Here is a 16,606-nt window from a genome sequence, read left to right as displayed (position 1 = left end):
AATTTGAAAATAAAACTTAAATATAAATAACTTAATTTAAATAAAACTATGAAATTGAATTAGTTAGGGTTGTGGATTAACTCTTAGTAGTAGATAAAACTTAATAAATTCTTTTTGTCATTTTTTATAGATTTATTGCCCAAAAGATTAATTATATAAATTATTATTATTTCGCTTTAATTTTATGATGGATTACGTATTCATTGTGTGAAAATTTAATTTGTCTACAATAAGTCAAAATACCATTTTACGATACCTTATATTAAGATAAAAAGAATTTATTATGCCGAACTCCCTTGTTTGTCTACAATAAATCAAAATTTCATAATATAAATATGTATAAAATTAAATAGAAAATAATTTAATTTATAAAATTAAAAATAGAATTTGATTAAATTATATTTATTTCCTAAGAGTTTCACCTTCCCCTAACTATTAATATTTACTAAACATTTTTTTAATAAAGGAAATTACTAAAATTGAAAAACACATAATTAAAAATGGAATTTGAAAATTGAAATAAAACTAATTTTATTGATTGAAAATAAATTACAAAGAGAGATGAGAAGAAGAATTTGGGGGGAAAGAAGAGAAGAGAAGGTGTGTTGAGGTGTGTTCACCCCCCTCTATTTATACTAATACATGGTAAATCCACGCCACACAAATAAAAAAATCTAATTACATCTTAACCTTACATTTGTCCTACTAATAATCCCACTAATAAAATATAAATATAACTTATCCACTCAAGCATATCCAACACATTCCACTAACAATTACCATACCTAATATGTTAAAAACTTATAATTTTACAATTACAACATTTACCGTGGTAAAAACGTAAAAATTTACAACAAAAGTCTTGGATCCTCCTCGACAATGACATAATTTCTTGGACTTCCGGAATCCGAATTTGACATCCATACATTTGTTCGGAGCCTCAAATTGCATGAAATTATTATTTTTACCTAATAAACACATAAAAATACACAAAATCAAATATTTAGAAAAATAATTAGAAATTCACAATATATTACACAATTACAAATATAAATTACATTAATAGCACAAAATAACATTTTCATCCCCTAATAAACATATAATTTTTAACACTAATCACACCCCCCAACTAGCTTATTGCTAGCCCCTAGCAATTACAGCGTTATATTAAATTAAGATTTACAAAATTCACGTGCAAGTTAATAGTTGTTCATCTATCCTTTAAACTACCAAATAAATAAACTCTCCCCAATTTTTTTTTTAACTCTTGGTTGTCTACTCATTATCCAGAATATCATAAACCTTCTTTTGTGCTCAAGTAATTAACACAATACTTATGGGGTTTCATTAAAAGAAAACAACATTTTCGTTCTAAAACTCATTAGAAATTCTATCTTCAGGCAGTAGATTATTTAAGCTTTTTTTTAAATTACATTTTTAACCCATGTAGCAAGCTTTAGGTCAGTGACTCCCAGACCAGTTGACCTTAGGGCACTAGGTGTTGAAACACCCCTACGGACTTAATTACTCGAGTTTTTAATAAATAAGCAAATAATATATCTATAACCCATGTAGTGACTCCCAGACCAGTTGACCTTAGGGCACTAGGTGTTGAAACACCCTTACAAACTTAATTACTCGGGTTCTAGATATAACAAAATTAAACTCATTCAATTTTTTTTCTCTTTTTTTGTTTTTTTTTTTGCAATATACACTTTCTACCACCTTAGATATTATCTCTAATAAATTAAAAGAACTAAATGCTGTAAAAATTTTAACTTACAACCCACTAGTATGTGTCATAGTATGTGTGTGAAGAATGATTTGATATTACATGTTAAATGAGTAAATAAAAAAATAACTTTATAACCAAATGGAGAGTTCACAAATTTGAGTAATTCAAAGAAAAGGGAACAAAAACAATTTATTATGAATTTTAAAATCAAAATATAATACAACAGGGCTATTAAGATACGTCTCAAAAGTTGTGACTCTTTACACAGCCATCCTAAACACAAAAAAAATTGTTGTTTTTGGTTTTTTTTTCTAAAACAAAATAAAATAAACACAGATATGTACAATTTATGTCAACTACCCTCCCCCAACCTAATCTAAACATAATTCATAATTTAAAAATATGCATGCAAAAAGGAAAAAATATTAAAAAAATAATAAAAGAAGAAATAAGAAAGATCACACCTGAACAAGCCGCTGAAGATGCGTTTCTAGAGTTGCTAAACCTCATATTCTGCCATCTTCGACAAAAGCAGTACTAGAATTTGCTATATTCCACAATTGTCAATTATTCCCTCCCCCCAACCTGAACAAGACATTGTCCTCAAAGGCTTAAAGGAAAGAAGTAGAGTTTAGAAGACATAACCTCATAGCTCTGAGAAGATAGTTACAATCGAAGAGTTAAGTCCAACTTGTACTTCTTACTAGGGCTAGGGTTACCATCATTAGTCGACCATTCTAATGCCAATGTCTTAGGATCTGGCTCTGATTTGTAAGCTTATAAAAGATCAAGTAACTCATTACTAGTAGAAGCACAAACAAAGAGATTTTTTGCAGAGATTAGAATAAAATGATTCTTAATTGCATGGTTAATGAATGTGAGCAACCCATCAAAAAAATTATTAACATTTAGTAAACCGATGGGTTTTTGATAGATGTTTAAATGAGCCCAAAATGCAAATGTAATCAATGCCTCTAAAGTTGCAAGATCTCCTGGCGAGAAAATGAAAGCGTCAGCATGATTTAACATCTCATACTTGAGACAACTAACTCTTCTCCAATTGGCACATCAGACACGCATCCTAGAGGTTTTAAGGCTTGTGGAATGATATCTAGTACCTAGTTTCCTCTAATAAAAATAGCTTCTGAAACAAGCTTTGATAACCCGCGGTCACCTCCTCCATATACAAGGTACAATTTCCTCTCAGCTATGGCACGACCAAAATCTACAGCTACTTGAACGACATCTTTGTATTTTCCATAATGAAATCCAGAGAGCACACAAATATTTTTGAATTGTCTACTCGAAGATGCTGCCATTAGAATAATCTTAAAAAAGAAGTTGTGAGTGGTTTGGAAAAGGAGCTCTTATTTAAAGATCTGAGTGACAGACAAAATGAGAAACAACTGTAAATGGGTTGTTGTATTTGTCAGATGACGCGCAAAGTTCATGTCTCAATTATTCAAAAGCAAATAGTGAAAAGAAAAAAAAAGTAAAAGAAAACAAATAATGATTAAATACAAAATCACACTATTAAATGCAATAATGCACATGATAAAAGAACAATAAAGTAAAAGGATATTTACTGGTAGTTATGATTGTGGCTCACATCTTCCTCTGGTTTTACGTCCAGTAACAGCTTGAACGCCCTTTATGGGTCGATGATAGACTTCCCATCCAGTTTTCTTATAAACTAGCAAACGAGGTCTTTTTGAGTTAGATTCCTAAGACTAAACTGTGCACATTCTTTTTGGAATAGTCTCTATAACTTGTGTATCTCACATTGCACATGTTCGCTTCGATGTGTCTCAAGAGATCGTAAGATATCATCCAACGATTCTTTACTCATGCCATCTTTGACGAATTTAATTTATTTTCTCGATTATCAGAAATCATTCCTAAAGATTTACAAACTTCTAGTTTGCAACTAAGTCGTACACAATTATGACATTCTGAGCCAAGTCTTCTAGCTCTTCGTTTTTTAGCAAATGTGCTTTTACCAAAATTAGGCATGTAAGAAATAAATGGATCAGGAAATTCACCAGCTAATCGGACCTTTGCTTCAATTAACCAACGAATATCAGAAGGAATTCCGTTGATCATTAACAAACACAATCTTTCACAACGAGGTTTGTAAATTTTTTTGAGTGCATTTTGAGGGAGAGAAGGAAAACACTTATGCAATTTATGTTGTATTTCTTCCATGCTTGATTTTGAGATTTCAGTTATTGTGGGAAACTGAAGATACCGACTTAAGAAGTCACGGAGTACTGTTATCCGCTATTTATACGGGAAAATAAATCAAAACACACCAAAATCAAATCTGCAAAATCAAATCAAACATGAAAGCGAACAACAAAAAAGAAACACAATATGTACAAAGGAAAATGAACTTACATTCGTCCTCTAATTGAGTTAACCTCAAGCTCCAATTGAAATTCATATATACCACGCTCTATTGCTCTGAGTTGTCTTTCTTGATCCTCAACGTAGGCCATTAATTCTGGTGGTTGTCGTTCCCAAATTGGATGTGATTTACAGCTTTGTATCAATATTCTCAAGTGAAATCTTATTCGCAAAAGTCTTTTAAGATGTGTGAATAGAAGCTTCCTTATTGAGGTACTCATGATGTATAATGATGAAGAAAACACAATTATCAAACACACTTAAGTAAGAAACATCACAACATGTATCATTCAAGACAATCAAACAATTCAAACGGTAAAACAACAGTGAAAAGTTAAAACACTCATTAAAAATTTAATTAAGATTTTGTGGGTCACTTAAATTTATTTCGGTGCTTGCTTCACGTGGTTGGTATTCCAGATAGGGCTTTATTCTTTGACCATTAACTTTAAATGTGACACGATTTTTTGGATTCTCAATTTCTACAGCCCTATGTAGATATGCATTTTTTACAATAAATGGGCCACTCCACTTTGACTTTAACTTTCCTGGAAACAAATGAAGATGAGAATTATAAAGCAACACTTTTTGACCAATTTCAAATGTTTTTCGAAAAATTCTTTTATCATGAAAATTTTTGTTCTTGCCTTAATAATTCTTGAATTTTCATATGCATCATTTCTTAATTCCTCAAGTTCATTCAATTGCAATTTTCACACATTACCAGTATCATCCAAATTTGAATTAAAAGCTTTAATAGCCCAAAATGATTTATGCTCAAGTTCAATAGGTAAGTGACAAGGTTTACCATAAACTAGCCGATAGAGTGACATTCCTAAAGACGTTTTAAATGCAGTACGGTATGCCTGTTGTGCAAATTTTAATGTACTCGCAAGCGCACGAATCTGTTGTAGTATAGACTAATGGTGACGAGTGTCGATCCCACGAGGAGGTGGATTTTAATTATATATAGAATTAATTTTGTAAATGGGTAGTTGGATTTATGGTGGAAATGATTTGGAATATGCTAATACTTAAATTAAAATGACAAGAATAAATTCTAAAATTGGAATTGCAATGGAGAGAATAAATTGAAGAGAAAATCTATTAAATTGACGTACTTGGGTATCTAGATCCGTATCAACATGCATCATGGGCTAAATAATCTGTATTAATGCCAATTAAATCATGAAGGGGGAATCCACACCTCATGAACCACGCTCTAATCAATATGGTGCTAAGGGCTTATCGTGCCAAATAATAATAACCTTGTACTAGAGGGCCGGTGAAACCAAGGCGGTACTAGACAAGATTAGTATTATTTGTCGACGAGAAGTCAAAACATCCACAAAAACTAGAGGGGAAGAGAAAATAAATTTACCAAATTAAGCTCATGACACATGTTGAGACTTCACCTTCAACCCAAGCTTGAAAGAAAATTAGCCACTCATAATTGAATTAGGGGCAAAATGGAAATTTATTAAAATACGAAGAAAATACAAGATGGAGAGGGAATTACAGAAAATGGATCCCAAAAATGGATTCAGAGATATCAAATTAGGGGGAGAGGCCCCCTTTTTATAGATACATGGAGTAAATCATGGCCATCGGATTAAAAACAGTTTGGACGCTCAGGATTGCGCCACGTCATCAGTCAACAGTCCACGGTTTGACCACGCGGATGAACAGTAACACGGTTTGACCCGACTTTGAACAGTAACGCGGTTTGACCCGGATGAACAGTAACGCGGTTTGGTTGAAAATAATCCTGTGTGATGCATGCACCGTACGCGAGATTTTTCGTCCACTGATATGCTGCCACGTCACCATCAACAGTACATAAGAATTTTAGTCAAACAGGATCGTGACACCTCATCATCCGTCTATGTGAATAGTGTCGTGAACAGTAACGTATACAGTACCGTACACGTGAATAGTACCATACATGTAAATAGTGCCATTTTTCCTTTTATGCTCCTCTTAAGGTTTTCGACTGTCCTGAGTTCAAAAGTGATGTCCGTTTTGCCGTCTGATCTCTCCTTTATTGTGAAATGACTATAATGCCCCTAAAATACATAAAATACTTAATTAAAATAAAACACATGTAATTAAATCACAAGAAGGTTAAATACATAAAAGTAAGGGTTGTTAGTAAGACTTGAAATGTAAAATGACGGTTTTCTCCTTTATAAATATGCATTTTCTAACACTCAACACACCCCCCAACCAGCTTATTGCTAGTCCCTAGCAAATGAAGCGAAAATAAAATTCAAATTCAAAATGATTTTTTTTTTTTTAAATTTAGAAACACTCATGTTTATTCAATCAGATTAATGATAGCAATTAAATAAAAGTATAAGCATTATCTCCAGTCTAAAGTAACATCACACCCACATCAACCATCCACATGAATCAGCCCAGTAGAATTTGTTATAGCTACTTTCAAGAATGACATGTCAAACCCCAAAATCTCACTGGAAGTAGTGACACTCTCACAAAGAAATTAAACCCAATAAAAATAGTCACTCCAATGAATGGTAATTGAGAGAAAATAATGAAGAAGTGATATCACATGCTCTCACCAAGATGAAATAAATATGCCCTCAGCTTAAAAATAATACGATCTCAAGTCAAATAAAAACTGTTAGTCAACCCAATTTATTTATTTATTTTTTTTATATGCACCACTACATCTTTTTAGCCCATATAACTAGCTTCTACTTTAGATTATAGTTCCCTAAAATCAGGAAGGACTTTTATTAGGATGTAACGTAGGCTGGGGACATGGTTAACAAAGAAAGGAAATAAGGAAAACAAAGTGTATGTTTGAGAAAAATGCAGAGAATTTTTTTTTTTTCAAGTTGCAAGTTGGATTTCACCTATTATTATTATTTTTATTATTTTGAAACAACAACTTTTGTTTTGTTGTTTTTTTTTTTTGGTATAACTTCACTGAACAACATAAATATGTACATTTTCTCAAACATAAATAGGTGATGGAACTTATAAGATATCGGGTAATACTCCAAATCGGAGTGGGTCAAGATGATAAGTTGACAAAGAAAATATATATTTTTTTTAAAGGCTCAAAAGGGTTAACTATGGATATTTAATAAAAGGGATGGCTAGAAAGGCTCAAACGGATCAATGATGGCATTTCCATCGTCTTTTAGGGCTCTAAATAACCTTCCATATGTACTAGTTAGATGAGCCTCCAAATGTAGCAACACACTTTTTTTTTCTTTTTTTTTTAATTTTTATTAAGGGTTAACTCAAAAGAAATCTAGAGATCGTGTATACAATAATAAACTGTTAAGCTGTATAAAGAATGGGCAAAAGGGTTACTCTTCAAGAAAAATGATAGGCTCAAAAACTCACTTGGTACTTATTATGACATGTTCATTCCTTCAAGCAACTCATATATGTCTCCGACATCAACATGTAGAGTAGCAAACATAATGTAACATCACTTAAGACCAAAGATAATACAAATACTAAAATTTAAAATTAATCATGTCACCCAATGTTAAAACAAATCACACAAATTTTTTTTTTTAAACAACATTCTACCCCCCAACCTATTCTAAACATGAAAGGAAAATATGCATGCAGAAATGTGAAAATGATGCATAAAAACTAATGCTCCCCATTCGTTGACACCTATCACATGAAGAACAGAAAGTGTAAGCATCTCGAAATATAGTTGGCCAATAAAAACCACATTGTAAAACTTTAGTTGCTGTTTTCTTAGCACTGAAATGGCCTCCACAAGCTTGTTCATGGCAGAATGAAAGGATATTCTGAATTTCACTTTCTGGGACACATCGTCTAACAATTTGGTCTGCACAATACTTGAACAAATACGGGTCATCCCAAAAGAAATTCTTTATCTCTGTAAAGAATTTAGCCTTGTCTTGCTTGGTCCAATGCTCTGGAAGTTTACCTGTAACAAGATAATTAACTATATCAGCATACCAAGGTAATACTTCCACATTCATTAATTGTTCATCTGGAAATGACTCATTCAATGGTAATGATTCTGTAATTGTGTCAAAATGGAGACGAGAGAGGTGGTCCGCCACAATATTTTCTGTCCCTTTTTTATCTTTGAATTCCAAGTCAAATTCCTGTAAAAGTAACACCCAACGAATTAGTCTGGCTTTTGCATCTTTCTTTGTGAGAAGATATTTAAGAGCAGCATGATCTGTGAATATAATTATTTTACAACCAATGAGATATGATCGAAATTTTTCCAATGCAAACACTACTGCTAGCATTTCTTTTTCAGTAGTTGAATAGTTCAACTGTGCATCATTCAATGTCATACTAGCATAATAAATAACATGGGGAATTCGATCAACTCTTTGTCCTAATACTGCTCATACTGCATAATCAGATGCATCACACATGAGCTCAAATGGTAAGCTCCAGTTCGGGGCCTGAATGATGGGTGATGATGTCAACAACTGTTTTAATTTTTCAAACGCCATAAGACATGAATCATTAAAGATAAAAGGTACATCCTTAGCAAGTAAATTACATAAGGGTCTAGAAACTTTGCTAAAATCTTTAATGAAACGTCTATAGAAACCAGCATGCCCAAGGAAAGATCTTACTTCTCTGACTGTTTTGGGTGGAGGAAGATTAGAAATGAGATCCACCTTGGCTTTGTCAACCTCAATACCTTTGCTCGAAATGATGTGACCGAGAACAATACCTTGTTTTACCATAAAATGACATTTCTCCCAATTTAAGACAAAGTTCTTCTCGATACATCTCTGCAAAACTAGTGTTAAATGATGTAAACATTGATCAAACGAGTCACCAAAGACAGAAAAGTCATCCATAAAGACTTCAAGAAATCGTTCAACCATATCAGAAAAAATGCTTAGCATGCATCGTTGAAATGTAGCAGGTGCATTACATAATTCAAATGGCATTCTCCTATATGCAAATGTGCCAAAAGGGCAAGTGAAAGTAGTTTTCTCTTGATCTTTTGGTGCTATGGGAATCTGATTATATCATGAGTAGCCATCTAGAAAGTAATAAAATTCATGGCCTGCTAATCTATCAAGCATTTGATCAATAAATGGTAAAGGAAAATGGTCTTTACGTGTGACAGAATTCAACTTCCTATAATCAATGCATACACGCCATCCTGTAGTTACTCTAGTGGGTATCAATTCATTATCAGCATTGGTAACTACTGTGACTCCTGACCTTTTAGGGACAACTTGTACAGGACTAACCCATGAACTATCAGAAATGAGGTAAATGATACCAGCATCTAATAGCTTAAGGACTTCTATTCTAACAACTTCTTTCATATTAGGATTTAACCGACGTTGCATTTCCCTAGTAGTTTTAGCATTTTCATCAAGGTGAATGTAATGCATGCAGTCTACTGGGTTTATACATTTTATGTCTGCTATGGTCCATCCTAATGCCCCTTTGTGCTCTTTCAAAACATCTAACAACTTACCTTTTTGTTTGTCATTGAAGGATGATGAGATGATTACCGGCAGAGTACTTTCTTCTCCCAAAAATGCATATTCCAGAGTGTTGGGTAATGGTTTGAGCTCGAGTTTCGGTGGTGATTCTGATGATGGGATGAGTTTCTTCTCTGATGGTGCTAGTTGCTCAACTCTTGACTTCCATTTATTAGTGTCCATATATGGTGCTGAGTCAAGCAGGGCGTTGACCTCATCGACCGATCTGTCAATATCAAAATTCAAACCAAAGTGAGTTAAACATGTTTGTAAAGGATCATCACTAAGGTTTGAAACAAAAGTATCATCAACTAATGCTTCAATTAAATCCACATCAACAATTCCATCATCTACATTGTGAGGTTGTTTGGCAATATTGAAGATGTTCAGCTCCATAGTCATGTTGCCGAAAGACAATTGCATATTTCCAGTCCTGCATTGAATGTGAGCATCCGCAGTTGTCAAGAAAGGTCGGCCTAGAATAATGGGGATATGCTTCCTTGAATCCTGTATTGGTTGAGTGTCAATTACAATGAAATCAACAGGAAAATAAAACTTGTCTACCTAGATAAGCACGTCCTCCACAATACCACGAGGTATTTTCGTGGACCGATCTGCAAGCTGTAACACCACTGGAGTTGGGTGTAATTCTCCAAGTCCAAGTTTCACGAATACAGAGTAAGGCAAAAGATTTACACTAGCTCCTAAATCCAACAAAGCATTCTCAATTGTGTGGTTCCCTATACTACATGAGATAGTGGGGGAGCCTGGGTCTTTGCATTTTAAAGGAATTTTATGTTAGAGTATAGAACTAACGTTTTCTGTTAAAAATGCCTTCTTTTGAACATGCATATTTCTCTTTTTAGTATAAAGGTCTTTAAGAAACTTGGCATAAGATGGAACTTGCTTAATAGCATCGAGCAAAGGGATGTTAACACTTACCTGTTTGAAGATTTCGAGAATCTCACCTGTGGATTTTCCCTTTTTGCCTTTTGCTAACCTCTGAGGAAATAGAGCTTTCGGAACGTATTCTCGTGGGTTGGTTTCTTCTTTCTCCTCCGGTGATGATTCCTCAACATTCACAGGTACAATTTGATTTTCTTTTGTCACCGGCATCTCTACTTTGTTGTCGACTTCTTTTCCTTTTCGTAAGGTCATGACTGCTTTGACCTCTCCATGCTGCTGTGGTGAACTGGTACTTGCTTCATGCACTCCTTTAGGATTAGGCACTGGTTGACTTGGAAACTTGCCTTTCTCAACAGTCATTGCCAAGGTCTGAACTGAAGAAGCAAGTTGTCCCACCATCTTCTCGAGGCTTGAAACTGATTGAGCTTGTGAGTTGAAGCCTGCTCTCAACTCATTTCGTAGTCCATCAATGGTGCGGTTCTATTGCTCAATCGTGGAGTGAGTAAGATTTTTGAAATTCTGGAATGCATCCTCCCATGGTCTGGGTTGAGAGTAGTTCTGGTTCTGATTGTATGGTCTAAATGGTGGCTGAGAGGCTTGAGGATTTTGTGGAATTAGTTGCATTGGTGGAGCTGGAGCTGCTGGTCCATTCTGTTGAAATCCTTGAGACCATGAACAATTGGGGTGGTCTCTCCATCCAGGGTTATATGTGTTGGAGTATGGGTTGTAATTTGATGGCTTTCTCATTAAACCTATGGCATTGGCTTGATCTGAGTATGAGTCATGGTCATGTGGCTCTGTTGATTTAGCAGTCGATAACGATGCTATTTGTCGAGCAAGACCTTCAACCATCTCCTTGACTTCTTTGATTCCCGAAGTTGACTCGCCAATTTGAACCTCGTTCACTCCTTTAATTCTTCTAGTAGTCCTGAGTGATCGACTCTGTTGTTGGGAATTATCCGCTTGTCGCTGGAAGAATTCCCAAATCTCTGATGCACTTTTTGACATTAGCTCTCCTCCACTTGTTGCCATTAGCCATTCTTGCACATTCGGCAATAATCCCTCCAAAAAGTATTGGCATTGGTGTCATTTCTCATACCCATGATGTGGACACTTCAAGAGTAGCCCATTGAATCGCTCCCATGTTTCGAAAAATTGCTCGTCCTCTCTCTGGGTAAACTCCGAGATTTCCCTGCGAATAGCATTGGTTTTATGCACTGGAAAATATTTATTCAAAAATTTTGTTACCATTTGTTCCCATGATGCAATGCTATTGGCAGGCAATGTATTAAGCCATGAACGAGCTATATCCTTTAAAGAAAATGGGAATAATCTAAGTTTAACATCATCATCTGAAAAATTCTCATATTTAAATGTTTGACAAATAGCATGAAAATCATTCAAATGATTATATGGGTCCTCATTTTCTAGGCCATAAAATGTGGGGAGACAATTTAGCACACTAGGTTTTAGTTCAAAGCTCCTAGCAGCTACATTTGGGTATCTTATGCATGATGTGCTCAAATTAGCTAAGGGACTGAAGTAATCCTTAAATGGCCTCTCCTGTGGTTGCAAATCCATTTTATTTTTAATTTGTTTGTGTGTGCGAAGTGTTCTTTCTAGTTCAAGGTTTATAGGTTCAAGATTAGGTAATAATGACCTACGACCATGCATGCAAAACAAATAAAATAAAAATAAAGATGGGAACAAAACAATTAAAAATAAAGAAGAGGGAGAAATTACGATACTAACCTTATTGCGCTATTACAACCTTTCTATAAAAATACACAAAAATAAATACGTGAAAGAAATTAACTAAAAATTAAATTAATTAAAATAAAATAAAAATAAAAAAAATTACAAAGAAAAATAAATTGAAAATTAAATTGCAGAATTTTAAAGAAGAGAAAAAGAAAAAAAATACTAACCTTTAAATGTAGATTCACTTTTTTTTTAATAATAAAAAAATACAAGAAAACAAATAAAAGAAATTATTCACAAAAAATTAATTTTACGAATTAAAATTACTTACCTCCCCGGCAACGGCGCCAAAAACTTGTTGTGCAAATTTTAATGTACTCGCAAGCGCACGAATCTGTTGTAGTATAGACTAATGGTGACGAGTGTTGATCCCACGAGGATGTGGATTTTAATTATATATAGAATTAATTTTGTAAATGGGTAGTTGGATTTATGGTGGAAATGATTTGGAATATGCTAATACTTAAATTAAAATGACAAGAATAAATTCTAAATTGGAATTGCAATGGAGAGAATAAATTGAAGAGAAAATCTATTAAATTGACGTACTTGGGTATCTGGATCCGTATCAACATGCATCATGGGCTAAATAATCCGTATTAATGCCAATTAAATCATGAAGGGGGAATCCACACCTCATGAACCACGCTCTAATCAATATGGTGCTAAGGGCTTATCGTGCCAAATAATAATAACCTTGTACTAGAGGGCCGGTGAAACCAAGGCGGTACTAGACAAGATTAGTATTATTTGTCGACGAGAAGTCAAAACATCCACAAAAACTAGAGGGGAAGAGAAAATAAATTTACCAAATTAAGCCCATGACACATGTTGAGACTTCACCTTCAACCCAAGCTTGAAAGAAAATTAGCCACTCATAATTGAATTAGGGGCAAAATGGGAATTTATTAAAATACGAAGAAAATACAAGATGGAGAGGGAATTACAGAAAATGGATCCCAAAAATGGATTCAGAGATATCAAATTAGGGGGGAGAGGCCCCCTTTTTATAGATACATGGAGTAAACATGGCCATCGGATTAAAAACAGTTTGGACGCTCAGGATTTCGCCACGTCATCAGTCAACAGTCCACGGTTTGACCACGCGGATGAACAGTAACACGGTTTGACCCGACTTTGAACAGTAACGCGGTTTGACCCGGATGAACAGTAACGCGGTTTGGTTGAAAATAATCCTGTGTGATGCATGCACCGTACGCGAGATTTTTCGTCCACTGATATGCTGCCACGTCACCATCAACAGTACATAAGAATTTTAGTTTAATTTTTGTGTTAAAATTTAAGTTAAAATAGTTTTATCATAAAAATATATATCCAATTCATCATGTAGTTATATATATATATATATATATATTAGTTGTTGATTAAAATATTTCTCATTTGTTGTTGATTTATATAGTATTATAAACCATATATGTCAAATAATTTATTATATAATGCATTTTATGATCATTATTGTTTAAGTACTAATAGTTTTGCAGTTAAATTCAGCTAATATAAATTATCACAACACCTTATAGAATATCTTTATGTTATTGTTGAAAAAGTTAATTACATTTATTTCAATGCTACTTTATTTATTAATTAATCACATATTAAAAAAAATAACCTACATCATTTAGCCATTGTATTAAATTAATGATAAAGATTAAAGCACTTAAACTCAAGGGTCCACGACAACCCTACCAATGTTGTAAAACTCATATAACACCCTAATAAGAGAGATAGCAACAAGAGAAATATTTAATTTCAATAATAAAACCCATCTTAATTTGTTAACTTTTGAAATTTATAAAATTCTACAACAGCTTTAATTGTAACCTTTGGAAAAACTCTTATCTAATATTAGAAAATTATATTTAAAGTTGTGTCACTTGAACTTGCCCTTCTATTAATAGGTTTATTGTGGATTTTATGGCTTTATTTAATAAAAACATAGTAACAAAAATATTTTGTTTATTAAAGGCTTATTAAGTACTTAGGTTTCAAGATCAACCAAGTACTTCAAGAACAAGCTTAACAAAATGGAATACTATACAGAAATTAGAAATTCCAAAGAAGGTGAAGGCTTTCATGTGGAGAGCAGCCTAAGATTAATTGCCAATTACTGGAACTTTGTAGAAGAAGAAAGGTGATGAGCATATAATACATACATATTTTACCATTAATTAAATAATTGTTAGCTATATTTATTTGTTATTTTTAATTAATTGAATTATTTTATTGAATATGGAATTAATTGGAGATTATGGATAAAAAGAACATAAAGGAGTTCAATTTGTAAGCATTAAAGATTAATTGAATTTTGGAAGAAATCAGACGTACATGCATGTGGAAATCAAGCCAAGAAACCGAATTCAACAAATTCATTTACCCATGCACATGCGGACAAAGAAGATAAATGGATGGAAAGCAACTTAAAGGGGCCCACACTTGGCTTTTACAATTGGAAAAAGGAATCCTAGTGCAAGCCTAATTGGTGAGCACGTGAGTGAGAGTAAAGAAAATTAAAAGGCCAAGCCTTTTGGCTTAAGGAAATAACAAGGTCAGTGGGGCCCATTTAAAGAGTAATATAAAAGCAAGCTTTTGGCTCTTGGAGAGAGTAGCCGCCAGTGGAGGAGAATTCGGCTTTGGAAGAGAGCAATCCGTAGCAGCAATATTTCGGATTCCCATGGCTGATTTTATTTCTTTTGTTGCTCTCAATTCAAGTATGTCTAGCTAATTTTCTTACACTGAGATTAAGGATGAAACCCTATTCAATAAAATAATTATTTTTTTATTTAATTAATTCCCTATATATGTTCTTTGATGATTATGGTTTTTATTTCACATGATTAATTGGATGTTAATAAAATCTTTTCATCAATTCTGTCATGCATTATTGATTGTTAAGATTAATATTCGATTAATTCTATGCTTGGATCTATAAAGTTTATACATGATTATCTTTGATTTTATGTCTTTCATTAAATTGTTTACATGGAGTGCTTAGCAAACTTTGACTCTTTGTTATTCAATATGTTTACATGAGATTCTTAGATGTCATATTATTAAGCAGAAAAAGAACCTACATTAGATTTAATTACTTGGGCTTAATTGTTATATTCATGAGATGACATAGATTGATTTCGAGTTGTCACTCTAAAATTGGGGATTAATTAATAATTAGATAATTACTAATTGAATAGTGGTGGATTCTGAAACCTTGGTAATTCTTATCTTATTGAATTCTCCTTTATTTTAATTGCTTCTTTAGTTTAATTGGTTTAATTTTCTTAAAAACTCAATTTACTCAACTAGGTTAGAATTAATATTAATTTTAGATTTAAATTAGACTTTTCAATTTATAACAATCCCTGTGGGATCGACCTCGTTACCACTATTCTATCTCTAGATTCGTGCGCTTGCGAGTACATTAAAATTTTCACAACAAGTTTTTGGCGCCGTTGCCGGGGATTGTGCTAGAAAGTTAGTTTAATCTAGGTTGATTTGATTCTTCCACTAGTTATAATTTAGGTTGTCTTTTATTTAAAAAAAAAAAAACAAACACACAAAAAAAAACCTTTTATTTGTCTTTAAATTCATTATTTAGTTGTTTAATTTCTTTTATTTTTAAATTTCATTTATTCTCATTATTGTTGGTTTATTTAATTTTGTTTTTCTTTATTTCCTTGTCTAGTTAGTTTATGAGTGTTTGGGAACGTGATTCAACAAATCGTTTGGTGAAAAGAGAGTCGAAAATTGATAGTAGTCAAACTAATTCTGTAGAAGTGATGGATGACCCAAATAGACTATTGCCAATACTTCCACCAGTGCAAGCAGAGAAAACCCTTAGAGAATATTTTTCATCACTTGCAGCAAACCAACCATCTTGTATTGTGTTGCCACAAACTACAGCAACACACTTTGAGCTTAAGCCCTCTGTCATTCAACTTTTACCATCTTTCCATGGGTTAGAGAGAGAGGATCCATATTTGCATATTAAGGAATTTCTTGACATATGCTCTACATTCCGTTTTCAAAATTTTAATGATGAGTCAATTAAGCTTTGTATGTTCCCTTTCTCATTAAAAGACAAAGCAAAAGCTTGGTTGAATTCACTTCCTGCTGGATCTATTAGTACATGGGATGAATTGAGTAATAAGTTTCTCACCAAGTTTTTCCCTATGTCTAAAACAAATGCCCTTAGGAGAGAGATAAGTGATTTTTATCAAATAGAGGGTGAACAATTTTACGAGTGTTGGGAAAGATTCAATGATTTACTCCTCAAGTGTCCCCACCATGGTTT

General features: G+C 33.2%; 2 non-coding genes across 2 annotated transcripts; one reads left to right on the top strand and one right to left on the bottom strand.

The window, feature by feature from the left end:
* Nucleotides 1-11,632: 11,632 nt before the first annotated feature.
* On the top strand, nucleotides 11,633-11,736 carry LOC127902012 (small nucleolar RNA R71). The gene has a single exon (XR_008054417.1). It is a non-coding gene; the product is annotated as a small nucleolar RNA R71 (small nucleolar RNA).
* A 4,763-nt stretch (nucleotides 11,737-16,499) lies between these two features.
* On the bottom strand, nucleotides 16,500-16,606 carry LOC127901967 (small nucleolar RNA R71). The gene has a single exon (XR_008054372.1). It is a non-coding gene; the product is annotated as a small nucleolar RNA R71 (small nucleolar RNA).

Source organism: Citrus sinensis, chromosome 4 (assembly GCF_022201045.2).
Source record: "Citrus sinensis cultivar Valencia sweet orange chromosome 4, DVS_A1.0, whole genome shotgun sequence".
Lineage (NCBI taxonomy): Eukaryota > Viridiplantae > Streptophyta > Magnoliopsida > Sapindales > Rutaceae > Citrus > Citrus sinensis.
The sequence above is the reverse complement of the archived record's forward strand: the minus strand, read 5'-3'. Positions and strand labels throughout refer to the sequence as shown.